The sequence below is a fragment of the Pseudophryne corroboree genome, chromosome 3, assembly GCF_028390025.1.
Source record: "Pseudophryne corroboree isolate aPseCor3 chromosome 3, aPseCor3.hap2, whole genome shotgun sequence".
Lineage (NCBI taxonomy): Eukaryota > Metazoa > Chordata > Amphibia > Anura > Myobatrachidae > Pseudophryne > Pseudophryne corroboree.
In genome coordinates this window covers 688,790,189-688,816,099 of record NC_086446.1, presented here as the reverse complement: position 1 = coordinate 688,816,099, position 25,911 = coordinate 688,790,189, and the positions used below count along the sequence as shown (strand labels likewise).

Below are 25,911 nucleotides of genomic sequence, written 5' to 3'. Positions count from 1 at the left end.
GCTTTCATTGCAATTCACCCCAAGTGCCTAACACGCTGTGCTGCACCACCAGTTGGGAATTAAGGATCCCTTACCTTATGTGAGTGAATCTAACATTCAGAACTTTTTATTTTCATTTTTGTGTTTAATTATACATCCATGATGAATTACTGCACCACCTACTAAGCATCTTCTGTGGTGCTTAGTGCATGACTCCAGCAGCTCACTAAAAGTGCAGACAGCCATATGATACACTGAGACTCAGTCAGGCTACATTGATGTGATAGGTATATTAAGGTTTTCCATTTTTATTGTAATATACATGTATTTTTATTGAAGCACATATTGTATGTTACATTGTTGTTGACTCCCGGGAGTTTTGATACTATTGCATACTTTTTATAAAAATAAAATACAGAAATTCTTCATGTATTATTAAGCACCACCTGGAATATTCATTCTCGTCACATGGGTAAATTGCATTGGAGCGCTCTTCAAATTTGTTGAGGAGGCTCATCTACAAGTTGACCTCTGATGCTTGAATGAGACCAAGAAACATGATCAAGGTTTAGAATATATGCCATAAATATACAGTATACATAAAATATTTGGCCCAATCACATCGATGATCAAGTTGGTAACTAAATGATTGTTTAGTCCTTTCAATCTGGACATTGCTGTGATGTGAGGATATTACAATAGAGATAAGGAAAAGTCAGTTCCCAATGATTTGCAGAATTCTCTATAGAACAAAGAAATAACTTGGGATTCTCTCTCAGATAGCATGCTGATGGCAATTTCATGATGCATGAATAATTGAGGGCTGACGTAGAGAGAGCACTATGCATGTTGGTGTTGTGTATCTTGCATGAAATTTATGAGTGCATGCATTTGCATGATTCTGCCCCTACGCATGTTTGATCCTGGACTGGAGGACGACAGGGGCAGTTTAATGTATCCTGAGTATAATTGTGCAATTGCAAACAGATGCAGATCGGGACAAAGACGTATTTGTTCTTGAGCAGGCCTCATTATTTGAGGTAACTTGGGGAAGATGCAGTCCTGAGTACTAGAAAACAGTTTGTGATTGGCTGATTGCGAATGTTTGCTGCCAAACATTGCTGGCCAGGACTCACTGGCAGTTGGTGTAGCTCTCCTATTTGAATTTTGGACTGTGCTGCAGCCCCACCTCTGGAGCTAGTTACATCACTGGCAGATAGTCATATGGCCATCAAAGATAAAAAACGATGGTAGGCCCACACAGTTAATAAGACAAGCAAGTATAAAAGTTGAACTTAATAACATAGAGATTGCTTGCATCTCCTCTAGCATGGTCACACTGAAATTGGGGGATCGCCCTCAATCATTCATAAAAGATTCCAAGAGGTATTACACAACAAGTTTAAAATTTGTCTTCATGGCTGTGGAGAAGGTCACAATAGAACTTAGAGATAAAGTAGGTGGCTCAGATGTATCCACACCTATAGGATAGACTTTCGGCAGCTGTGCTGGCCGCCAGTCGTAGTCGTCTACAGTACCTCCATTTGAAATTCAAAGTACCCCTGGGAGAATGCCAAATAGCACCCATTCAGAGGGTAATGACGTAGTTAAACAAATGTTCATGGGGTAATTGAGCACTTGTTATCAAAATCTATGAATTACCAGACAGGTCCATAAACAATGGAATAGATTGGCCTGAGACTGGCCACATTTGAAACAGGCGTGAGTTGTTGAAAAACCTATCATAAGTCTACTAAATGGAGACAGGTAGGATTTATGTAATTTGAGGGTAAATGTATGAAGAAGTGATAAGAGTGGAGAAGTGAGCCAGTAGAGAAGTTACCCATGGCAACCAATCAGCTGTTCTGTATAATTTTATAGTATGCAAATTATAGATGTTACTTCAATGCTGATTGGTTGTCATGGGCAACTTCTCCACTGGCTCACTTCTCCACACTTATCACTGCTTCATACATTTACAAACTACTGAGGAATATCTGCTGTATGTATACATGGTAGACGAAAGCATTTGACATGACCAAGTATAAGCCTTTAATAAATTAGCTATCTGCAGGCCCATCCATGTCTGAAGGAAGAACCCTAACAGTATAAAGGCAAGCTGAGTGGCCCAACAGTTTCAAGTCCTGTATATATATATATATATATATATATATAGTATATATATATATATATATATATATATATATATATAATTTTTTTATTTATTTTTTAATAAATAAATTTTTAATATTTGTCAACAACTCCTAATGGATTTTAGGGTTCTTTTTGATTGGTAGCTTGATCTTTCCTGGATCTATAAGGTGGGTACACACTGGTAGATATAGCTGCAGATCAATGGATCTGCAGATATATCTATCTATATCTATAGTCGAATCGGCCAATGTGTTGTGCATATACACTGCCTGATCCGTTATGAATGACCTCAGGAACTGGGCGTGCATGTACGTGCATCCGCCCAGTTGAGCCATCAATCACCGCCGGATGGTGCAGAATGTGTACAGGCAGTCGGCACCAATATATGGCATTCACAGACATACTGTATCGTTGGTACACACTGGCAATAGAACGGCCGATATGTCAGCCAGTGTGTACCCAGCATTAGTAAGTTACTGTATACGTGCCAATAAATAGAACTTAAGTAGTTTCAAAAAGACATTTCTCAACTGTAACATAAAAAGCAGTTTCTCTGATCCAGGTCTAAGGGGACATAATGTAATTGTTGTGTCAATCCAAAGAACAAGAGAATATCAATACTGTACATCAAGATAGATTGCTATGAACCAGCCCAAATATTGTATGGAAATGCTATTTACAGAATCCTGAAAAGTGGCCAGAACAGTGAACAATAACTAGCATAGCATAATGCGCACCTCTGATTTTAAGGGCAAATCCCCAGTTTTACACTTGTCTGATCCTTATCAAACTACAGTACGGTATAAGACTCTGTAAAATCTACAGTAAGTGGAAATTGTAGCTCCTCACCCTTGATTACAAAGGTTGGTTATAACTTAGGGAGAAAGGATATTTATTCTTAACTACAGATTATTCAGACACTGGTAATCAATAGAAAGGTGAAGAACTCCATCAACTTTAACCAGCAACAAAATCTCTGCCGTTATGGAAATACGAGGGCAAATAAAACCCTTTTCAGAATTGTTCTCTTTACATTGCTCAGTCTTAAGGGCCCTGCACACTGGGCGATTTTAATGACCAACAATATTATCGTTGGTTGAGTTTTCACCAACGATGTTTGCATACGCACTGGACAATATGACAGTCCATTACATCTGTATCGTTCAAATTGGCTTGCATGTATAAACAAGGATAGACCAAAGTGGGTGAGAGATCAATAGCAGTCTGAAAATCTATTATACAAAACACATCTGTATACCATGACCGTATACTCCGAGAAATAGTGGAAGCAGCACATGTATGTCAATTTAGAAAATGTTGAGTACAATAGTGTATGAAGTTTATTTGGATAGCTCAACAATCTGCCAATCATTAAAAAGATTATGTTTATGCCACCAAGGAAGACCTATAACAAAGTGACACGTCGGAAAATGATTCAAGAGAAATAGTTTTTATTGAGTAGGCTACCAACGGTCACTCCGTCCTCCAAAGGTTTCTTACCAAATGCAATTTTTTTTTTAATAGGCACAATGACAGTGTCTAAAGCCTTAGACAAACTCACCTAGCAATTTCCTGCAGGAATTGTGTAGGTATGCTCAGGGACGGTGCTAGGGTGTTCGGCGCCCCCTGCAAACTATATATTTGCGCCTTCCCATACTTTACAAAGGGACAGCGCACATAATGCCCCCTGTAGCAGTGACGCTTATACACACAATGCACCCTGTAGTAGTGCCGCTTACACACAATGCCCCCTGTGGTAGTGCCGCTTATACACAACGCCCCCCGAAGTAGTGGCGCTTACACACGTAACACCCCCTGTACCAGTGACGCTTATACAAGACACAGTGATGCTTACACACGTAACGCACCCTGTAGTAGTGACGCTTACACACGTAACGCCCCTTGTAGCATTGATGCTTATACAAGACGTCCCTTGTATCAGTGATGCTTACACACATAATGCCCCCTGTACCAGTGATGCTTATACACATAATGCTCCCTGTAGCAGTGCCGCTTATACACACAATAAACCCTGTAGTAGTGACGCTTACACACGTAACGCCCCCTGTACCAGTGACGCTTACACACGTAAGGCCTCCTGTATCAGTGACACTTGCACACGTAACGCCCCCTGTAGCAGTGACACTTGCACATGTTATGCACCTTGTACCAGTGACGCTTGCATGAGTAACGCACCCTGTAGCAGTGACACTTGCACACGTAACATCCCCAGTAGTAGTGACACTTGCATAAGTAATGCACCCTATAGCAGTGACACTTGCACACGTAACGCCCCCCTGTACCAGTGACACTTGCACACGTAACGCACCTTGTAACAGTGACGCTTGCATGAGTAATGCACCCTGTAGCAGTGACGCTTGCACACGTAACGCACCCTGTAGCAGTGACCCTTGCACACGTAACACCCCGTGTAGTAGTGGCACTTGCATAAGTAATGCACCCTATAGCAGTGACACTTGCACACGTAACGCCCCCCTGTACCAGTGACGCTTACACACGTAACGTCCCTTGCACCAGTGATGCTTACACACGTAACGCCTACTGTACCAGTGACGCTTACACACGTAACGCCTCCTGTACCAGTGACGCTTACACACGTAACACCTCCTGTACCAGTGACGCTTACACACGTAACGCCTCCTGTACCAGTGACGCTTACACACGTAACGTCCCTTGCACCAGTGATGCTTACACACGTAACGCCTCCTGTACCAGTGACGCTTACACACGTAACGTCCCTTGCACCAGTGATGCTTACACACGTAACGCCTACTGTACCAGTGACGCTTACACACGTAACGCCTCCTGTACCAGTGACGCTTACACACGTAACACCTCCTGTACCAGTGACGCTTACACACGTAACGCCTCCTGTACCAGTGACGCTTACACACGTAACACCTCCTGTACCAGTGACGCTTACACACGTAACGCCTCCTGTACCAGTGACGCTTACACACATAACACCTCCTGTACCAGTGACGCTTACACACGTAACACCTCCTGTACCAGTGACGCTTACACACGTAACACCTCCTGTACCAGTGACGCTTACACACGTAACGCCTCCTGTACCAGTGACGCTTACACACGTAACACCTCCTGTACCAGTGACGCTTACACACGTAACGCCTCCTGTACCAGTGACGCTTACACACGTAACACCTCCTGTACCAGTGACGCTTACACACGTAACGCCTCCTGTACCAGTGACGCTTACACACGTAACACCTCCTGTACCAGTGACGCTTACACACGTAACGCCTCCTGTACCAGTGACGCTTACACACGTAACACCTCCTGTACCAGTGACGCTTACACACGTAACGCCTCCTGTACCAGTGACGCTTGCACACGTAACACCTCCTGTACCAGTGACGCTTACACACGTAACACCTCCTGTACCAGTGACGCTTACACACGTAACGCCCCCTGTACCGGATACGCTAGCACACATAACGCGCCCTGTATCAGAGAGATGCTTGCACACATAACACCCCCTGTTCCAGTGACGCTTACACACATTATGCCGCACAGTCACATACACACACACACACTGTACATACATTACACACATGCGCGTCGGAACAGGGCGGGCAAGGGGGCAGCATGCCCCCCCAAATGAGACGGAGGCGCGGGTGAGGGGGAGCACTTTCCCTGGATCTCCGCGGTCGACTCCTCCTGTAAAATCAGTGTGCTGCGCAGCATAAAGTGGAGAGAGATAAAGCACTAACCAATCAGCTCCTGTCATTTTACAAGCTATGTTTGGTGCTGCTTGTTTGGTACTTTATCTCTCTCCACTTTTTCTCTCTCCAAGCTTTGATAAATCTCCCCTCTAAGGGGGTCATTCCGAGTTGTTCGCTCGCAAGCTGCTTTTAGCAGCTTTGCACGCGCTAAGCCGCCGCCTACTGGGAGTGAATCTTAGCATAGTAGAATTGCGAACGAAAGATTTGCAATATTGCGAAAATACTTCTCTGTGCAGTTTCTGAGTAGCTCGAAACTTACTCTGCCAGTGCGAAAAGTTCAGTACTTGTCGTTCCTGGTTTGACGTCACAAACACACCCAGCGTTCGCCCAGACACTCCTCCGTTTCTCCAGCCACTCCCGCGTTTTTCCCAGAAACGGTAGCGTTTTTTCGCACACACCCATAAAACGGCCAGTTTCCGCCCAGAAACACCCACTTCCTGTCAATCACATTACGATCACCAGAACGAAGAAAAAAACTCGTAATGCCGTGAGTAAAATACCTAACTGCATAGCAAATTTACTTGGCGCAGTCGCACTGCGGACATTGCGCATGCGCATTAGCGACTAATCGCTCCGTTGCGAGAAAAAAATAACGAGCGAACAACTCGGAATGACCCCCTAAATCCTCAGTGTACGAAAGTGGTATACCAGGGGCATCTTAAGCAAGGAGGGGGCCCGTTGGCAGACTCCACGTGGGCCCCTTCCTCTCCACAGCGCCGTAGGCTCCGACATTGTGCCGGAGCCTACTGTGCATGCGCAGGTCTCCGGAAACATGGCGCCTGACAAAATTCAAACTGCACTTGCACGGCGGCCATTTTGGAACAGATTTTTTGCGCGATGGATGCGGCTGCAGCGCCAAACGCTGGACTCCGAGAGGGGAATACTAACATATGTGTGCAGTGTGGGCCCCCCCTTGACCCAGTGGCCCGTGTGCACCGCACACATTGCACCCATGATAGCAACGCCAATGTGGTATACATGGACACTTCATAGAATTTTTTTTTCAATCACATCTAGACTTTTTTTAGACAGTTTATTACTGCAGATTCAAACCAGATGGTCTTTTTTAACCACATACTGGAAGATATGTATCAAAGTTTGGAGAGAGATAAAGCGGAGAGAGATAAAGAACCAACCAATCGGCTCCTGACATTTTACAGGCTGTGTTTGAAAAATGACAGGAGCTGATACATTGGTACTTTATCTCTCACTTCTTTATCTTTTTCTAAACTTTGATACATACAGCATCCCCTTAATACATAGTTTTCAACAGCATGAATAGAATAATCCTGTATTGATAACCTGGGTGAGTCTATTTTCTGTAGTTTGTGATGGAGAACTTGATAGACTGTAGAAAATCCTTGTTCCAGCTTCTATAAGATTACTGTCAAGTTTAATGTCTAGTTGTATGGGACATTACAAAATAAGTTGAGGTGAGCAATGTATCATTGTATCTCTTAGGACATCATAGAGTCCATGACAAAATAAACTTGCCAGCATCATTCTACTTAATTCAAAAGAAGTTTGTACAATACGTACTTCTCAGCAGACATTCTAGCCTGTCTCAAATAGTATAGGGCAGCCTCTGTGGTGAATCGATTAAAGCTACTGGCAATTCAAATTTAAGCCCCCAAAGAACTGAAATACTGTAATAATTTTTGCAGAACGCTCCTCTGCCCCTCACACCTTGTGTTCTAACCGTGAAGTGCAATTTGAAAATTTGGCTTTAATGTTTGGCTGTCACCAGAGATCCGGTCAAGAAATGTAAACCTAATTTTGGTCGTAGAAGCTAGTCAGTTGGGTTTCAATGCAATGAACATCACTTTCTATGGCTGAAACTCTAGGATCATAAATGATTTGGAACTAGGCTTGAATTTGGTCCAGAAGCTGTCAGACTCTAATATACAGGGTATATGGCCTGTTATAATGTTATAGTCACTGGTAATACAGTATACCAGTCACTACAGTCATGTTATTCATGGTCTTCAGCTTTAGCAATCTCCTTTCCTTTGTAAGACTTAATGGGGCTGATGTAAAATTGAACATAAGTTGGGTATAACTGCTTCCACATTGCCAAATAAGGAGTTGATTCTGAGTCATACGGATCTCTGTGGTCGGGCGTAAACCTGTGCACACTCAAACCAGCCCTAAACTAGGTACAAAAGATACATCTGAAAATATGGGGAGACGTAATGGCGTTCGAGATCACTAGAGGTGCAGAATGCCGGCTGATCTTGGCCGCTTTTTTTAAGGGGTAATCACTAACAAGGCATGGACCTATATGCACTCATCAGCTTTAAATTTGCACACAAGGGACTTGCAGATCCGGACTCATACCCTTTTGCCATCTGGTTTCCACTGCAATATGGACACCTAGGGAATTCCATCTGGAAAAAGAGTCTGGTAACCTACCCTGTTCAAAATTGAACTTGCAAAAACAGCTGCTAGTAAATGTCCTAGCCAGGGATTGTGGACAATATATGCTTATGGGGCTAAGCTGTGGTTCATATATATGTCAGTTATTCACATCTGATTGTATTTTATTATTGAGGAATTTTTATTCTTATGATTGCACAGAAATTAAATTTGAATTTTTTATCATATTGATATAGCTAATTTATTTTGAACTTCAGCCGGCGCCAGTACCTACACTTTCCATGGTGTTGCCTTGTGATTGATAAAAAAAACTCCAAGATCAGCCGGCATCTTGTTCCTCCGGCAATCTCGAACGCCATTACATCCCGCCGTATGAGTATATATACTCCTATCCAAGTCGGCACAATCCGCAGTTCTATCAACACGTCCACTGTGAACCTTGCCTAACCGTGAAATTTGCAGATTTCTGCATTGGATGTACTTACACGTGCTCTCTTCCAGCATATTTGCTGTCTGAAAACTAGCAAGGTATGCTTCACAGCTATGGTCACTACCCAATATGTCTTACTAGCTACCAGTGAAAACTGATAAAAATCATAGAACCACGTCAGACAGAGATACACAGTATATGCTCATCAAGGTATCCATGACCGCACAAACCTACTCAAGTCTTACAAGAATAATGTAAGTAACCACAAGAGTCTGGACAGCTGGTTATCATGTCCAATGCCACTGCTTAACATATTGATAATCTTGTACTAATCATTTTCAGTTTAGTAATTAACCTTGTGCCAATTAACATTTTGATGGCCCACTAGCTTCATTAACCAGTATATCCAAATATGGCAGTGTATTGTACATACATCATAGGAATGAAAGGATTGGACACAGGAGCTCCACGCCTCATGTCAGCAGGTATAGTCATAGTATACTGTATCTCTAGGCTACTGTATATATCCCTGATCTCTTGTGTATCATATCTGGATCTATGTGTGGATGTGTGAATCTTGTTTTTGTCTCATTTTAGACTTATGTTAGTCTGAGTAGTAGCCTACAGTATGGATATGAATTCTGTTCTTGTCTTACTCTGTGGCTGTATTTGACCAGTTCTATCTACTTTGTGTATCTTCTTATACTACTGATCCATTGTTTATGACAAAAGAGTCCAGTTCAGTATTTGTTACTACTGTCTCTTGTTTGTCCCCTGCTATAGTTCTCACGTTCCTCATGGGATCAAAGTCCTGAGGGCATCCAAGTACCCCAGTATGGGAAAAGACTGCTTCTATAAGCCCCAGCACTGAAACTGGGATCTCAGTGCTTTACTAGTGGCTTCCTAATCAGATTTGTTCTCTTCCCATTCTTGTGTCACTCAAACTTCAGTCTTGTCTGAGATCCTTTCCTGTGTTATCTTTGTATCAGCTCCTGGTATAGACCCCCCTCCCTGGTTAACTACTGGCTTCAGTTTGTACTTTTTACTGTATTGCTGTAAGACTCAGTCCTGACACTGGTTTGTTGTCTTGTTGAGACTCTTATGGTGCCCATACACTTGTGCGATGCCCCGCGATGAAATCGCACCTGTACTGCCAAAGTGAATACCATGGGATCAAGCGATAGATCGTATGGTAATCACATGATGGGCACGTCACCGCCAAGTGGGAGCGGCGTCTGGCCGCTCCCAGCGGGAGCGCATCGCAGTGCGATATATTGCATGTGTTTTTAAAAACACATGCGATCGCACTGCGATGCGATAAATATTAACTGCAGTACATACTATCTTGAGATGCAATATTCGACCAGCGTGCCTGCGCATCACATCACGTGGCACCTAAAATGTGCATACAATCCTTTCGATTTATCTCACAAATGTGGTCGAAATCGAAGGATTGTACCTGATATCTCACAAGTGTATGGGCTACATTACCCTTGGTTGGTATACCTGTCTTTGCTGTGTCCATTCACTGTAATTCCACTCTACAATCTCCCAATCTACTTGTCCTGTGCTTTTAATACTAATCACCACCATGGGATTTTTTTCTCGTACAGTTATAAACATTTCATTCACACAAGTGCACAAAAGTGATTTCATTTACAGTACAATGGTGTTTCATTCATTTCTTACAGGTAAATCAAAGGCATTTTAATCACACAAGTACAGTACCAAAGACTATACTTAAACTGACGTTTTAGTGTATGCGTATACTTTTACCAACATAAATGCAAGAGCTATCATAGTACTTAAAAGTAACACAACATCATTTGTAATTAGGTTCTTAAAACATTTCTGAACCTGAAAAACATTGCTACATTTTATAAACATTTTTTAGTATGTTTTCTTGCTGGAGTTGAAACAACATATAGGGAAGATGAAACTGACCCATTAATATACACTTTCCCTTTATAATGGCGTAGTATATTAATATAGTATATGCTAAATATGTAATATGCTGAATGGCTCTAGAACATGAGTTCCGTGCCATTTAATATTCATTTTATTTATATTCAGCATATGTGACTACTTGGTACAATTTGCTCCCATTACAGTCTATGAAAGAGCACTTAGGATGGAGAATTAACATGCTGAGAGTACAGGGCACATCTGGATGGCAGTTAGCCAGTCGGAGACAGCAGCTGCTCACCCATGCACTGCACTGAATCTTTTCTAATAAAACGGTACTTTGTGCCACAATTTTTATTTCATGCAGTAAATTAAATTAATAGTTATACTGAGAAAACTGGAAGAGCAAAATTAAAAAATTGCATCTCATTTTAAAGGAGAGCGACATACACTGCCCAGGCACACTTCAGTCGGTCTGTCTTATTTATCTGTGTACTGTAGATAGCATGGCAGTGCTTTATCCAACAGTTGACACTGCCTGATGATAGACATACACTGGTGAAAAGCACACAAAGGAATGCAAAGCCAGAAGGTTGCATGTGTGCTCATTAGTAACTAAGAGGAAATGGACTATATTTATCATTGAATAATGATAACAAATTCCACCATTCATATTGACAATGAAACATAGGTAAATATGTTAGTATATAGTATTAGTAAATAACGCCATAACTTTCTGATGCAGTGCACTGCGTGACATGTATACATAATGTTACACATCGAGTAAAGGTCAATGTATCTGTTTTAAATTAATTATTTCCAAATCCAGCGTTAAATATGAGGGCTCATTCACAAATCTGCTGGGGAAGAGTATAATGATGCATGATACCTAAAGCACTTTAGTCATGCATTTTATACATGTGTTCCCTTTGCTTTTCATTTGGAGCACGTTTACCATCGCAATCTGTTGCACTGGTAAAGCCTGTTATCCCGAGAGAAAGAGGTGGGACTGTATTCTTTACAAATGTTGCGCAACTTCTATATTATTTGAACGAATGAGCTGACAATCTAAAAACATTCCCAATGAAGGAAAGTGTTGAATTTTTTTATTATGAATATCACTGGCTAATGGAAAAGTCATTCCATAAGTAATACTTCATTCACATATGCCATCTACGTCTTCTTTCCAGAAATTAAATTATACAACAATCATACATTAGCTTTACGTATTCATATTCAGAAATGTTATGTCTTGGACATTTTTTCTAGTGTTCTTTTAAACAATTTTCTAATTCTTTCTGTGTGAGTTTCTGTCAGTTAATTTTTATCTTGTTTAAATTGTTTACTACAAACGATTGTAATTTCATGACGTTTGTGAAACATCACATTAGACAAAATGATCTTGCCAGGCTCTCTGTATTTTGTACTTCATTATTCTCACAAAACATCTGTCATCTCTTAAACAGATTAGTATGTATATACTTATCAGTTGCAAAAAAAACAGTAGTATATAATCAGTCTCTAAAATATTTCCTCCTTCTGCCCAGTATCCTAATCTGATCTGACCTAGTTCCCTCTTCCAATATATTTTTTTTTTGCAGCATGTAACACACAGGTTTTAAAAATCTGTCACATAGCTTGGTACTTTAAGGATTATATTGTACTTCAAGCAAGGCTACTAATACCTTGCTGTGAATAAGCTGGAGTCACATACTTACCTATAAGTTGGTTTTGCACATATCTTTTCTTCTGAGGATATGCAGGGAAATGAAGAATCCTGAGAAGCTTATGTGGTAACAAGTTGTGGAGAGATTCACTCCTGTAGTCTGTAAGGGATTGTCAGGATCACAGCATGTTGATATGTGTTAGATGTGTGCAGGAGCCAGGCTCTGGAGGTTTTCAGCTGTACTAGATAAGGGGGAAGGCTTATGTTAGACAGAACGGTCCGCAATACAATAGGAGCAAAGAGAATAAACTGTAAGTAGAGCGAAGGGGAGGTTCTGCACAATTATAGTGGTATGATGGCCACTAGGTATAATGACCACTAGTAGGTTACATCTTATGCTGCACTTCTGTGTTATATACACTGTATACTCAGAGCCGGCCCTAACCAATATGATGCCCTAGGCAAGATTTTGGCTGGTGCCCCCTAGCACCGCCGCTAGTTCTGCAGGAGATGCCTGGCATGAGTCAGCTGGCAGCTCTGCTAACGTTGGGCACCTTTTGTTTATGAAAATGCATCTTATTTGCATTACTATATGGCTAGGATGCACAAGCAGCGTCTGCTGATTAAAATGATATCCAGCATGCCTGTGCGACTGCAGCTGTAGCTGCATAGGAAATGCTACATTACAGTGATTTCCAGGAATACACGCAACGTAGCATTTCGTATGCAGATACAGCCGCAGTCACACACAGAATATAGGCATGCCGCATATCATTTTAATCAGCAGGAGCTGCTGGTGCCCCTAAGCATACCAAATGCCCTAGGCATTTGCCTAGTTTGCCTATGCCTAAGGCCGGCTCTGTGTATACTGTATATATACAGTATATGTGTGTGCGTATATATCTATCTATCTATCTATCTATCTATATATATATATATATATATATATATATAAAACTTGTTATTCCATTAGACATACAGTAATAAATGAGAGTCAGATTATGAATTTTGATTTGACAAGCATATGCTGTTGGACCTCTTTAGAAGCATTTACATGTGTTATTGTTGTGCTTGAATGTCACCTCTATAAAATATTGCACATAGCCTACGAACAGAAAATGTTTGTCATAATATTGCAGAGTATTTGAGATTTTCAATATATCAGCTAGTATCCACGTAAGCAGGGACAGAGGCACAGAGGGCCTAATTCAGACCTAATCGGTGCTGAATGTCTGTGTGGGTGATCGTAGATGTGCTAAATTTAGCACATCTACGATCAGGTCTGAATTAGGCCCAGAGTCCAGCAAATTGGTCATAAATTCATCTCTGAATAAGTCCCTCAGACTCCATTACATCGGCAGAGTTGTATGTTTACATGGGCAAAAGATCTGGATCTGACTTTTTCCCGCCGGCTCTACTTTAGAGCAGAAAGCGGACGAGTTTTCATGTACTCAGCCGTTAATACATTGGCCGACTTTGCAAAATGTCCGATTTTTTTCAGCTATGTCCTTAAAAGTCGCTCATATCTGCAAACTTGGCCACCATTACATCCTGGCCCTTGCCTTTTCTGAAGAAAAAATAGTAGATTTTAGCTCATATTAATACAGCATTTTGTTGAGAAAACCCCAGCAGGCTTTCCATTCTTCATCAACTTTCAGAGGAGTGGAAATGTGCAATTGAGAGGAAATCCCAGGTCAAAGAGCATGATTTCCAGAATCCAGATTAGTATCAGGAATTGCAGCTGAACCAGGTAGTACAATGATAAGCAGTAAGCAATGCATGATTTGTGCTTTATAGTTTTCTTCTTTTTCTACACAAACCACCAGATACTGCAGATGCTTCTTGAGCACCTACCTTAGAATCCTTTCTTATTGGCCAGAGTACACTGTCATGTTACTATGGTGGGTTTGGGATTCTTTGATCTATCAGCTAGTATTTGTGTAACCAGAGACAGAATTTAAAGCAATGGTGGTATTCTCCATGACGCTTGTAAGCAGGTTTGGTCTTTGTTGCACTCACTATGGAAGTCCTGGTCCACTGCTCATAGCATGATAGGCTGGTAGTGGTTTACGCAAGGAGTAGTCAACAAATCAACATCTGGAACATGATAGGTCACAGATAATAGTCAAGTATCATACACATGGAGGTTGTGGATGTCACAGGGATTAACCAGAGAATGGACATAGACAAGTCAGGAGTTATACAAAAGGAAGATACTAGATCTGCATGGGATAAGAACACTCTACAAGGAGAGGACAATGTTAAAGGGAATCCATTTCAGACAGTCATTGGTTCCATGGTTCCTGGGCTCCAGAGCTTGGAGAAAAGCTTTTTGTTTGCCTGGTGAATTTATCAATGAGGAGAAGCTGCAAGTGTGGTTGGTACAGGTGGAGGTAGTGGATACCTGTAAATCCTGTCCTCGTCTGGCCTGCTGCACTATCCCAAGCATGAACTTAATGCTATGGAACAGCAGCACCCAGCAGTTATAGTACCAGCTTTACCTACACAGCACAGAATAGCCAGCAGAGTTAGCCTACTGCAGCTAACCCTCCAAGTTACCAGGATATCAGTTACACACACCCTACAAATGTGTTTGTGGCAAGCTGGATCTCTCTTTCCTCCCTATTTTCATGGTTTAAATGTATAAAGGCAATTTACAGATTCAAAAGTATCATTACAAAATACATACAACACTTTAATATATCTAAGACCTGCAGCCTGATTAAGATGAGTACACCTGAGTTTCACCAGTGCTTAGCCAATAATCCACCTCCTCCATTGCTCCTGGACCTTGTCCAACCTCCCAGATTCAGCTGCCCACTATTGACCAGCAGCATGATTCTGATGTCCACCTCTGGTCTCCCCTAGTTTCTATCTTCCTGCTCCAGAACTGGTGGGTTATGGCCTACATCCTGCAATCCTTATTCTGCCACAGCTAGTCCCATGTATCATCTAAGTCTACACTATACAGTGGTTTCTGTGATTAACCATTTGAGTCTCTTTACCACTGAAGTCTCCATTACCACTTCAACCTCTATTACCATTTCAATTTACCATCTTACAACATGTGTAGTTCTATATTGCATGGCATTCTCTTATCCTGCATGACCATCTCACAAGCTTACACGCAGGCTGATCTTCCTGTTCCAAGTACAGTCTCTGCTCACTCTACTCGCTCTGTGGGTCCTTGGTGGGCAGCACGCTGTGGTGCATCTGCTGAACAACTCTGCATGTCTGTTACGAGAACTTATTCCCACATGTTTCTTTGGTTCTATGCCTCTGATACGTTTGCTTCTCAGGATGCAACCTCTGGCCGCAATGTCCTCCATTCAGCTTAGGAGCATTCCCTCCCTATTACAACTACTTGGGGACATCCCCATCATTAACCATGTGAAGACCATGTACCTCAAAGAAGAAAATAAGAGTTATAGTAAAACTTACCTTCATTAACTATTTTTCTCCGAGGTCTATGGATTCCACGGGGCACCCACCCTGACGCGCCTACCTTCAATGGGTTATTTTCATGGTCGCCAGTTTATTTTCTCCTCCATGTAAGAGTGTGTTTTCTGTGTGTACACTTCTTCCTTCTCTTCTCTCCAGCTCCTGATCTGGGCTTGATAACTAAAACTGAAGTGCCTGAGCATGTGGGCGGGATATGAGGGGAGAGGAGCCCAGTGCATCCTGGAAGGCTCACAAGCTTTGCTGTTCAGTGCCTGATCCTGGTTTCCACCATTCATGCCCCATCATTAACAGTGTGGAGACCATGGACCCTGAATAAGAAATTTAGATAACTCCCTAAATAGATTAGGGGAGAGGGGAGAGTTTTCATGAGCATGAGAAGTAAATTATCCGCAAAAAGAGATACTTTGTGGTGAGAATCCTTAACAGCGATGTGTGAAATGTCTAGCTTGAATTGGATTCGTGAGGCTAAGGGCTCAATGACCAGGGTGATACAGCACATCCTTGTTTGGTACCACTGGTAACATTGAATCTACTGTATCAGAAAGCAAGTCACCAGACAGGACAGAGGAAGAAGGGGAATAATAAAGAATCAGTTTGGCTTGTAAGAATTTACCTGTAATGCCAATGTTCAGTAGTGTTCATAAAAAGCCAGAGTATCCTGTCAAAGGCTTTCTCCGCATCCAGGGCAAGCGCGAGAGAAGAGATTTGAAAACTATTGAAGTAATGAATGATTTCAACAGTACATCAGGTGTTGTCCAGTGCCTGCCTGGACGAAACAAAGCCCACCTGGTCTGAATGAATCAAGACAGGAAGCAGAGGATTGAGCCTGTTTGTTAATACTTTGGTAAAGTACTTAGGGGAAACTAAAACAGATGTATTCTAGCAAGACATTAGAAACCCTTCCGGGCCAGGAACTTTAGAAGGTTTTTGAGCATTAATAGCAGCCAATAACTTCTCTTCAGTGATGGGATGACTAAGTGTAGATGACATGTCAGGAGCTAGAGAGAAGTGAGCATGAGTTCAGTTAACCTTGGACCACTGGTAAATGGTGAGATTCTGGGGTGTGTCAAGAGTGTAGAATATAGAATGTTTGATAGCATAATTTGAAGATGTCATTAATCACTGAAGGGTTATATTGTGGTATGCCATGGACTTTCTTGTCCATGGGATTATGGTGTAGGATACCAACCGAGACTAAAGTTTATATACAAGCAGAGAATCCACTTTGAAACTTTCTCATAGTATTGCTGATCTAACCAGTGAAGATACTCTTCAGTTTTCTCAGCTAAAAGAAGACTGAGCTTGCAGCGAGTGGACAACTAGAGCTCAAAGTTTATGACAGTAGGGCTGTGTACAGTATATGTGCCGGCTCTAACTGAGATCTACTGTAATAGTCTCTGGTTTGTGGAGTTTAGTATGGTGGGAGGAGTAGCTAATGATCTCTTTCCCTGTACCACAGCTTATTGAGCTTCCCACACAAGGGAAGAGCAAGAGGGGCATTGGATGCTGGTAAAGAAACAGTCTTTGATACAGTCTACTATATTGGACTGATATTGAGGGATAATGAGAGTTTCTCTCAATCTCCAAGAAGGTCGACCAGGAGGAGGTTAAACCTGGATATTCATTTGTCGCCTAATTCACTCTATAATTTCTAACTGCACACTACACTACTGAAAGGCATGATGTGTTTTTTATTTAGGCACTGAGGGGGGAATTCAAATCTTATCGCACCCCCTATCTCCCGTCTAAAGTGACGGGAGACAGAGGGGCGATATTCAAATGGTCCCCGTTATCGTGCTGATTGCGGTCATTACAGTCGGGTTTAGGTGCCCAAAACACCTAAACCCCACTAAAGTGATAGGCGCGATCATGAAAAGACCGATTTGGGCACCCAAATGGGGTCTCTTTACGTGCATATCAGCTTGCTACCTCCCGAGCCCTAGGAGTATCTGTTTATTTGGAATTTTAATTTGCTATATATTATCAACTTAGAGAAACATTAATTACCTTGGATAACCGGGCTAATTTGTTGGCACATACTGTTTCACATAAAGACACACGTTCATTATTTATCATTAAGGTTTCTATGTATAAAAAAAAATCCATAAAATTATGTAGAAACTGAAGTTTCTTTATAATGTTATGTTTTTTAGCTATCTTCTGTACTAATAGCATAATATAGACAATTTCACCGAAATCTCTTGCAGAATGATAATTATCACTACAGATCGCAGTCTCCATTAATATCAATAGGGACTACGACCTGACCATTACAGTACATACTAAACCATGAAAAGCAAAGCTTTTCAGAGTTTGGCCATGTTACGTAGTTTACAGCATCTTCAGATGGTGTAAACTCCTTTTAGCCTATAGAGGTATAGCAGTGGGAGAGCTTTTGACCTCCCTCTCACAGCCTCCGTCCAGCGACAGCCCCGATCCCAGAAACTGACAATGCCGGGGAAGTAACTCGTAGGGACATCGGCAATGGTGGCTGCTAAAGCACCGTCCAAAGTATGCAGGGGGAGCTGGCCAGGACATATGAACATATAGTGCATCCGGAAAGTATGCCCAGCGCTTCACTTTTTCCACATTTTGTTATGTTGCAGCCTTATTCCAAAATGGAATAAATTAATTTTCTCCCTCAAAATTCTACACAAAATACCCCATAATGACAATGTGAAAAACTTTTTTTTGAGATTTTTGAAAATTTGAGCTCAGGTGCATCCTGTTTCCACTGATCATCCTTGAGATGTTTTCTACAGCTTAATTGGAGTCCACCTGTGGTAAATTCAGTTGAATGGACATGATTTGGAAAGGCACACACCTGTCTATATAAGGTCCCACACTTGACAGTGCTTGTCTGAGCACAAACCAAGCATGAAGTCAAAGGAATTGTCTGTAGCCCTCCGAGACAGGATTGTATTGAGGCACAAATCTGGGGAAGAGTACAGAAAAATATCTGCCGCTTTGAAGGTCCCAATGAGCACAGTGGCCTCCATCATCCGTAAATGGAAGAAGTTCAGAACCACCAGGACTCTTCCTAGAGCTGGCTGGTCGTCTAAACTAAGCGATCGGGGGAGAAGGGCCCAAATTAGGGAGGTCATCAAGAACCAGATCACTCTGTCAGAGCTACAGCATTCCTCTGTGGAGAGAGGAGAACCTTCCAGGAAGACAACCATCTCTGCAGCAATCCACCAATCAGGCCTGTATGGCAGAGTGGCCAAACAGTAGCCACTCCTTAATAAAAAGCACATGGCAGCCCGCCTGGAGTTTGCCAAAATGCACCTGAAGGACTCTCAGACCATGAGAAACAAAATTCTCTGGTCTGATTAGACAAAAATTGAATTCTTTGGCGTGAATGCCAGGCGTCATGTTTGGAGGAAACCAGGCACCGCTCATCACCAAGCCAATACCATCCCTACAGTGAAGCATGGTGGTGGCAGCATAATGCTGTGGGGATATTTTCATCGGCAGGAACTGGGAGACTAGTCAGGATAGAGGGAAAGATGAATGCAGCAATGTACAGAGCGCTCTTGATCTCAGACTGGGGCGATGGTTCATCTTTTAGCAGGACAACGACCCTAAGCACACAGCCAAGATATCAAAGAAAGTGGTTCAGGACAACTCTGTGAATGTCCTTGAGTGGCCCAGACTTGAATCTGATTGAACATCTCTGGAGAGATCTGAAAATGGTTGTGTACCGACGCTTCCCATCCAACCTGATGGAACTTGAGAGGTGCTGCAAAGAGGAGTGGGCGAAAATGGCCAAAGATAGGTGTGCCAAGCTTGTGGCATCAAATTCAAAAAGACTTGAGGCTGTAATTGCTACCAAAGTTGCATCAACAAAGTAATGAGCAAAGGCTGTGAATACTTACAGTATGTACATGTGATTTCTAAATGTTTTTATTTGTAATACATTTTCAAAAATCTAAAAAAAAAAATTCACATTGTCATTATGGGGTATTGTGTGCAGAATTTTGAGGGGAAAAATTAATTTATTCCATTTTGGAATAAGGCTGTAACATAACAAAATGTGGAAAAAGTGAATCACTATGAATAGTTTCCAGATGCATTGTACACATGAAATTGTATGTAACATGTGTCCTGGCTTCCTACCCTGGCAATCAGCAGACACCGTAGCATGGAACACACTTCTCTGCCTGTCAATCATCATTTAGCCTACCTCTGGACTCCCATTGTCAGGTTTCACAGGAGTTCGGGGGTGGGCTAAATGACGATTGACAGGCTAAGCAGTGTCACAGTGTGTTCCATGCTGCGGCTGCTGATTCCCGGGGAAGGAAGCCAGGACATATGTTACATACAACTTCACATGTATGTTTATATGTCCTGGCCAGCTCCCACCTGCACACGTGGGTTTCCTTATGTATATAGCGGATATATTTTCATTAAAAAAATGAAAATATCCACCATGATATAGAGTGTTAATAATCACTGAAGTTCCCTGATTATTAATACATACATATGCCCCTAACAAAACATTATTTATTTATAGCATGTTTTGGTTTTTATATGAAATGTATCTGATATTGTTTGTTGTGTCATCTATTGGGAGAATTAAACCTGTTGTATTTATTCCATTGATCCCATTCATTTCATATTTGGTGAAACCAGTGTAGTTTCTTATTTGTCCTGGTTTACAAGTTCTTGTGGGATTGCAAATTTCCCCTTAATTGAAGCTGCAGCAAGTTGCAGTTCTTCCGGTTAAAATATTAATATTAAGATCTGGCTTAGTACCGCTTGAAAGAACTGCTGTGCCATCATTATCAAAGGTTTCATCCAGTACAATTTAGACGCATACAGTTAGTAAAAAAAAAAAAAGAGAGACTGTAAATGGTAATTTGCTCACTGTGTTTGCTCTAAATATTAATTCAATCTACAAACTAAGGGCCTAATTCAGAGATGTACGGCAACCATATGTTATGCATACTGTACCTCTCCAATGGTGTGGCAGCTGCACATGCACAGGACCTGTTCCGATACAGACTTCCTGGCCTCGGCTACGGAGCTGCGAGGGCTAACCTGAGTAGCCTTAGGGTTAATCAGATGGATGATGATCTAGCAGGTGATTCGATGCTGTGATGAAAAGAACCCCCTTGAAAAAATTGGCAAAGATGTAGTCAGGATCCCAATGGTTAGTGTCCCAACAGCGGAATCCCGAAGGTCACGATGCTGATGGATCCCGACGGGGGGTATTAGGGCTAGTTAAGGTTTAGGATTAGACACTAGGGGGGGTTATGGTTAGGCTGTGAAAAGGGACGGGTATGGTTAGTCTGCCAAAACGGATGGGTTTGGGATATGCACTAGGGCAGAGGTTCCCAAACTGTGTGCCGTGGCTCCCTGGGGTGCCTCGGGAGACTTGCAGGGGTGCCCTGGGTTGGTTTGGTGGTCCAGGACCAATTCAAATTATTCATGGTCAATATAATAGGCAAAACCAGTGCTGGTGGCTGCCAGTCATAAAATATGTGGCCAAACAGAAGCAAATCTTGTCCCTCACCACACAACTGACCCTAAGGATGATATAAACGCAATCTACTTAATGTAATATTTATTTCTAAATTTCTCAATAAGACATTTTTGGCCTAGGGGTGCCGTGAAAAAAATTCTGATATTCTAGGGCGCCGTGATTCAAAAAAGTTTGGAAACCAATGCACTAAAGGAAGGGTTAGGGTTAGGCACTGGGGTGGGGTTCGGATTAGGCACTGGGGTGGTGTTAGGGTTAGGCACTAGGGCAAGGGTTAGGCACTGGGGTTGGGTTAGGGTTAGCCACTAGGGGAAGGGTTAGGCACTGGGGTGGGGTTAGGGTAAGGCACTAGGGGAAGGGTTAGGGTTAGACACTAAGGGGACGGTTTGGGATAGACACTAGGGTGAGGGTTAGGCACTAGGGGGAGGGTAAGGCAGGGTTAGTGCTACGGTGTTTAGCGCCCCTCTGCAAACTTTGCGCCCTCCCTCCCATATTTAATAATTGGACAGTACACACCGAAGGCGTGCCCTGCAAAGAAGGAGTGTGATCTCACAATGAAGGGGAGAGAGGGGGGGGGGGGGGGGCAGATGCTGGACAGAGAGAGAGAGAGGGGAGACAGATGCTGGAGAAAGTGGGGGTACAGATGCTAGGCAGGGAGAGAGAGGGGGGAGACAGATGCTGGAGAGAGTGGGGGGTAGAGATGCTGGGCAGGAAGAGAGGGGAGACAGATGCTGGAGAGAGTGGGGGGTAGAGATGCTGGGCAGGGAGAGAGAGGGGAGACAGTTGCTGGAGAGAGTGGGGGGTACAGATGCTGGACAGGGAGAGAGAGGGGAGACAGATGCTGGAGAGAGTGGGGGTACAGATGCTGGACAGGGAGAGAGGGGAGACAGATGCTGGAGAGAGTGGGGGGTAGAGATGCTGGGCAGGGAGAGAGGGAGACAGATGCTGGAGAGAGTGGGGGTACAGATGCTGGACAGAGAGAGAGAGGGGAGACAGATGCTGGAGAGAGTGGGGGGTAGAGATGCTGGGCAGGGAGAGAGGGGAGACAGATGCTGGAGAGAGTGGGGGTACAGATGCTGGACAGGGAGAGAGGGGAGACAGATGCTGGAGAGAGTGGGGGTACAGATGCTGGACAGAGAGAGAGGGGAGACAGATGCTGGAGAGAGTGGGGGGTACAGATGCTGGACAGGGAGAGAGAGGGGAGACAGATGCTGGAGAGAGTGGGGGGTAGAGATGCTGGGCAGGGAGAGAGGGAGACAGATGCTGGAGAGAGTGGGGGTACAGATGCTGGACAGAGAGAGAGGGGAGACAGATGCTGGAGAGAGTGGGGGGTAGAGATGCTGGGCAGGGAGAGAGGGGAGACAGATGCTGGAGAGAGTGGGGGTACAGATGCTGGACAGGGAGAGAGAGGGGAGACAGATGCTGGAGAGAGTGGGGGTACAGATGCTGGACAGGGAGAGAGGGGAGACAGATGCTGGAGAGAGTGGGGGGTAGAGATGCTGGACAGGGAGAGAGAGGGGAGACAGATGCTGGAGAGAGTGGGGGTACAGATGCTGGACAGGGAGAGAGAGGGGAGACAGATGCTGGAGAGAGTGGGGGGTAGAGATGCTGGGCAGAGAGAGAGGGGGGAGACAGATGCTGGAGAGAGTGGGGGGTACAGATGCTGGACAGGGAGAGAGAGGGGAGACAGATGCTGGAGAGAGTGGGGGGTACAGATGCTGGACAGGGAGAGAGAGGGAGACAGATGCTGGAGAGAGTGGGGGTACAGATGCTGGACAGGAAGAGAGGGGAGACAGATGCTGGAGAGAGTGGGGGGTAGAGATGCTGGGCAGGGAGAGAGGGGAGACAGATGCTGGAGAGAGTGGGGGTACAGATGCTGGACAGAGAGAGGGGAGACAGATGCTGGAGAGAGTGGGGGTACAGATGCTGGGCAGGGAGAGAGGGGAGACAGATGCTGGAGAGAGTGGGGGTTAGAGATGCTGGGCAGGGAGAGAGGGGAGACAGATGCTGGAGAGAGTGGGGGTACAGATGCTGGGCAGGGAGAGAGGGGAGACAGATGCTGGAGAGAGTGGGGGGTAGAGATGCTGGACAGGGAGAGAGGGGAGACAGATGCTGGAGAGAGTGGGGGGTAGAGATGCTGGACAGGGAGAGAGGGAGACAGATGCTGGAGAGAGTGGGGGTACAGATGCTGGACAGAGAGAGGGGAGACAGATGCTGGAGAGAGTGGGGGTACAGATGCTGGGCAGGGAGAGAGGGGAGACAGATGCTGGAGAGAGTGGGGGTACAGATGCTGGACAGAGAGAGAGGGGAGACAGATGCTGGAGAGAGTGGGGGTACAGATGCTGGACAGAGAGAGAGGGGAGACAGATGCTGGAGAGAGTGGGGGTACAGATGCTGGACAGAGAGAGAGGGGAGACAGATGCTGGAGAGAGTGGGGGGTACAGATGCTGGACAGGGAGAGAGAGGGGAGACAGATGCTGGAGAGAGTGGGGGTTAGAGATGCTGGGCAGGGAGAGAGGGAGACAGATGCTGGAGAGAGTGGGGGTACAGATGCTGGACAGAGAGAGAGGGGAGACAGATGCTGGAGAGAGTGGGGGTACAGATGCTGGACAGGGAGAGAGGGGAGACAGATGCTGGAGAGAGTGGGGGGTAGAGATGCTAGGCAGGGAGAGAGGGAGACAGATGCTGGAGAGAGTGGGGGTACAGATGCTGGACAGAGAGAGAGGGGAGACAGATGCTGGAGAGAGTGGGGGTTAGAGATGCTGGGCAGGGAGAGAGAGGGGAGACAGATGCTGGAGAGAGTGGGGGTACAGATGCTGGATAGGGAGAGAGAGGGGAGACAGATGCTGGAGAGAGTGGGGGGTAGAGATGCTGGGCAGAGAAATGGGCGGGAAATATGATGGGCAGAGAGAGGAGGGGAGGCGGGTGCTGGGCAGAAAGAGGAGGGGAGGCAAATGCTGTACAGAGAGACATAGAGGGGGTGCAGATGCGGGGGAGGGAGAGGGGACAGATGCTGGGCAGAGAGACATAGAGGGGGTGCAGATGCGGGGGAGGGAGAGGGGACAGATGCTGGGCAGAGAGACATAGAGGGGGTGCAGATGCGGGGGAGGGAGAGGGGACAGATGCTGGGCAGAGAGACATAGAGGGGGTGCAGATGCGGGGGAGGGAGAGGGGACAGATGCTGGGCAGAAAGGAGGGAGGCAAATGCTGGACAGAGAGACAGAGGGGCAGATTCTGGACAGAGAGAGAGGGTGAGGTTCGATGCTGGGGAGAGAGGGGCAGATAATTGGCAGAGAGTGGGCAGAGGATGGGCAGAGAGGGGGGCAGATGATGGGCAGAGAGAGGGGAGGGCAGATGATGGGGAGAGAGGGAGGACAGATGATGGGCAGAGAGGGGGCAGGTGATGGGCAGAGAGAAGGGGGCAGATGCTGGGCAGAGAGAGGAGAGGAGGCAGATGCTGGGGAGACAGGGGGCAGATGATGGGCAGATTATGGGGAGAGAGTGGAGGGGAGACAGATGCTGGTCAAAGAGAGGGGGGATGATACTGGGGAGAGACGGGGGAGACAGATGCTTAGGAGTGAGAGGGAGACAGATGCTGGGCAGAGGGGGGACAGATGGTGGGGAGAGAGAGGGGGAACAGATTATGGTAAAAGAGAGGGGGGCAGATATTGGGGAGAGAGGAGGAAGACAGATGCTTGGGAGTGAGGGGTAGGCAGATGCTAGGCAGAGATGAGGGGGCAGATTCTGGGCAGAAAGGGGAGGGGGGGACAGGTACTGGGCATAGACTTTACATAGACAGAATAAACCATGTAGCAGTCAGAGAGAGAGAGAGAAGCTGCATAGAGAGGGTGCCAGAGACAGGCAGGAGCTATGGAGACAGGTGCATGAGCTGTGGAGACAGAGGAGGCAGGTTGAATACTCACATTCAGACAAGGGCCATGCTGTGAGATCCTCAGTGCTCCAGGGGTCAGAGGAGCATGTGACAGCTCCTCCAATCAGGGGCTGTCCTAATCTGCATGTGCCGAGCTCCTCCAATCACAGCTCGGCTCATGCTCTTCTGACCCTATTGGTGAGATCTTGGAGGAGAGGTACCACAGTGAGTTGCAGGGACTTTCCCCGCTGCTGCTGCTGCTCTCACAGTCCTCTAACAATCTCCCTCTGCTGCCAGCGCCGCTGCCTGTTAGACAGCTTGACAGACGCAGCAGCAGTCGGCAGCAGCAGAGTAGCAGAGCAGGGAGTGCTCTTCTCCAGCACAGCGCTTCCTTGCCTTGCAGACTCTGCTGAGCAGGTAACGCCGGGCCTGGGGTAAGGGTTAGACACTAGGGGGAGAGTTAGGGTTAGGCACTTGGGGGATTGTTATGGTTAGGCTGCAGGAGAGTTAGGTTAGTGTTAGAATGCTCATTAGAATCCTTCAGGATTGTGACCATCGGGATTCTGCTGTTGGGATTCTGACCGCAGGGATCCTGACCACCCCCATTTCGAACACCACCCGTATTGACAGAATGAAGATACTGTATAAAGGACATATTTGAGAACTTTCACATATAACTGGAGTATTGGCTCTTGTTCGGTTATCATTCTTTCTCTATCGTCCTAGTGGATGCTGGGGTTCCTGAAAGGACCATGGGGAATAGCGGCTCCGCAGGAGACAGGGCACAAAAAGTAAAGCTTTTCCGATCAGGTGGTGTGC

General features: G+C 44.8%; 1 protein-coding gene across 2 annotated transcripts in view; it reads right to left on the bottom strand.

Moving 5' to 3' along the window:
* Positions 1–25,316, bottom strand: part of LOC135056615 (gamma-aminobutyric acid receptor subunit pi-like) — a 274,250-nt gene extending 248,934 nt beyond the window's left edge. The window contains exons 1-3 of one of the 2 annotated variants that reach the window (XM_063962015.1): positions 25,145–25,316; positions 20,693–20,852; positions 12,330–12,519 (exon numbers count right to left, since the gene is read on the bottom strand). The gene's annotated coding sequence lies outside the window, so the exon portion shown is untranslated. The remainder of the gene's footprint in view (positions 1–12,329; positions 12,520–20,692; positions 20,853–25,144) is intronic. The other variant, XM_063962016.1, reaches the window with a different exon arrangement.
* Positions 25,317–25,911: the final 595 nt, after the last annotated feature.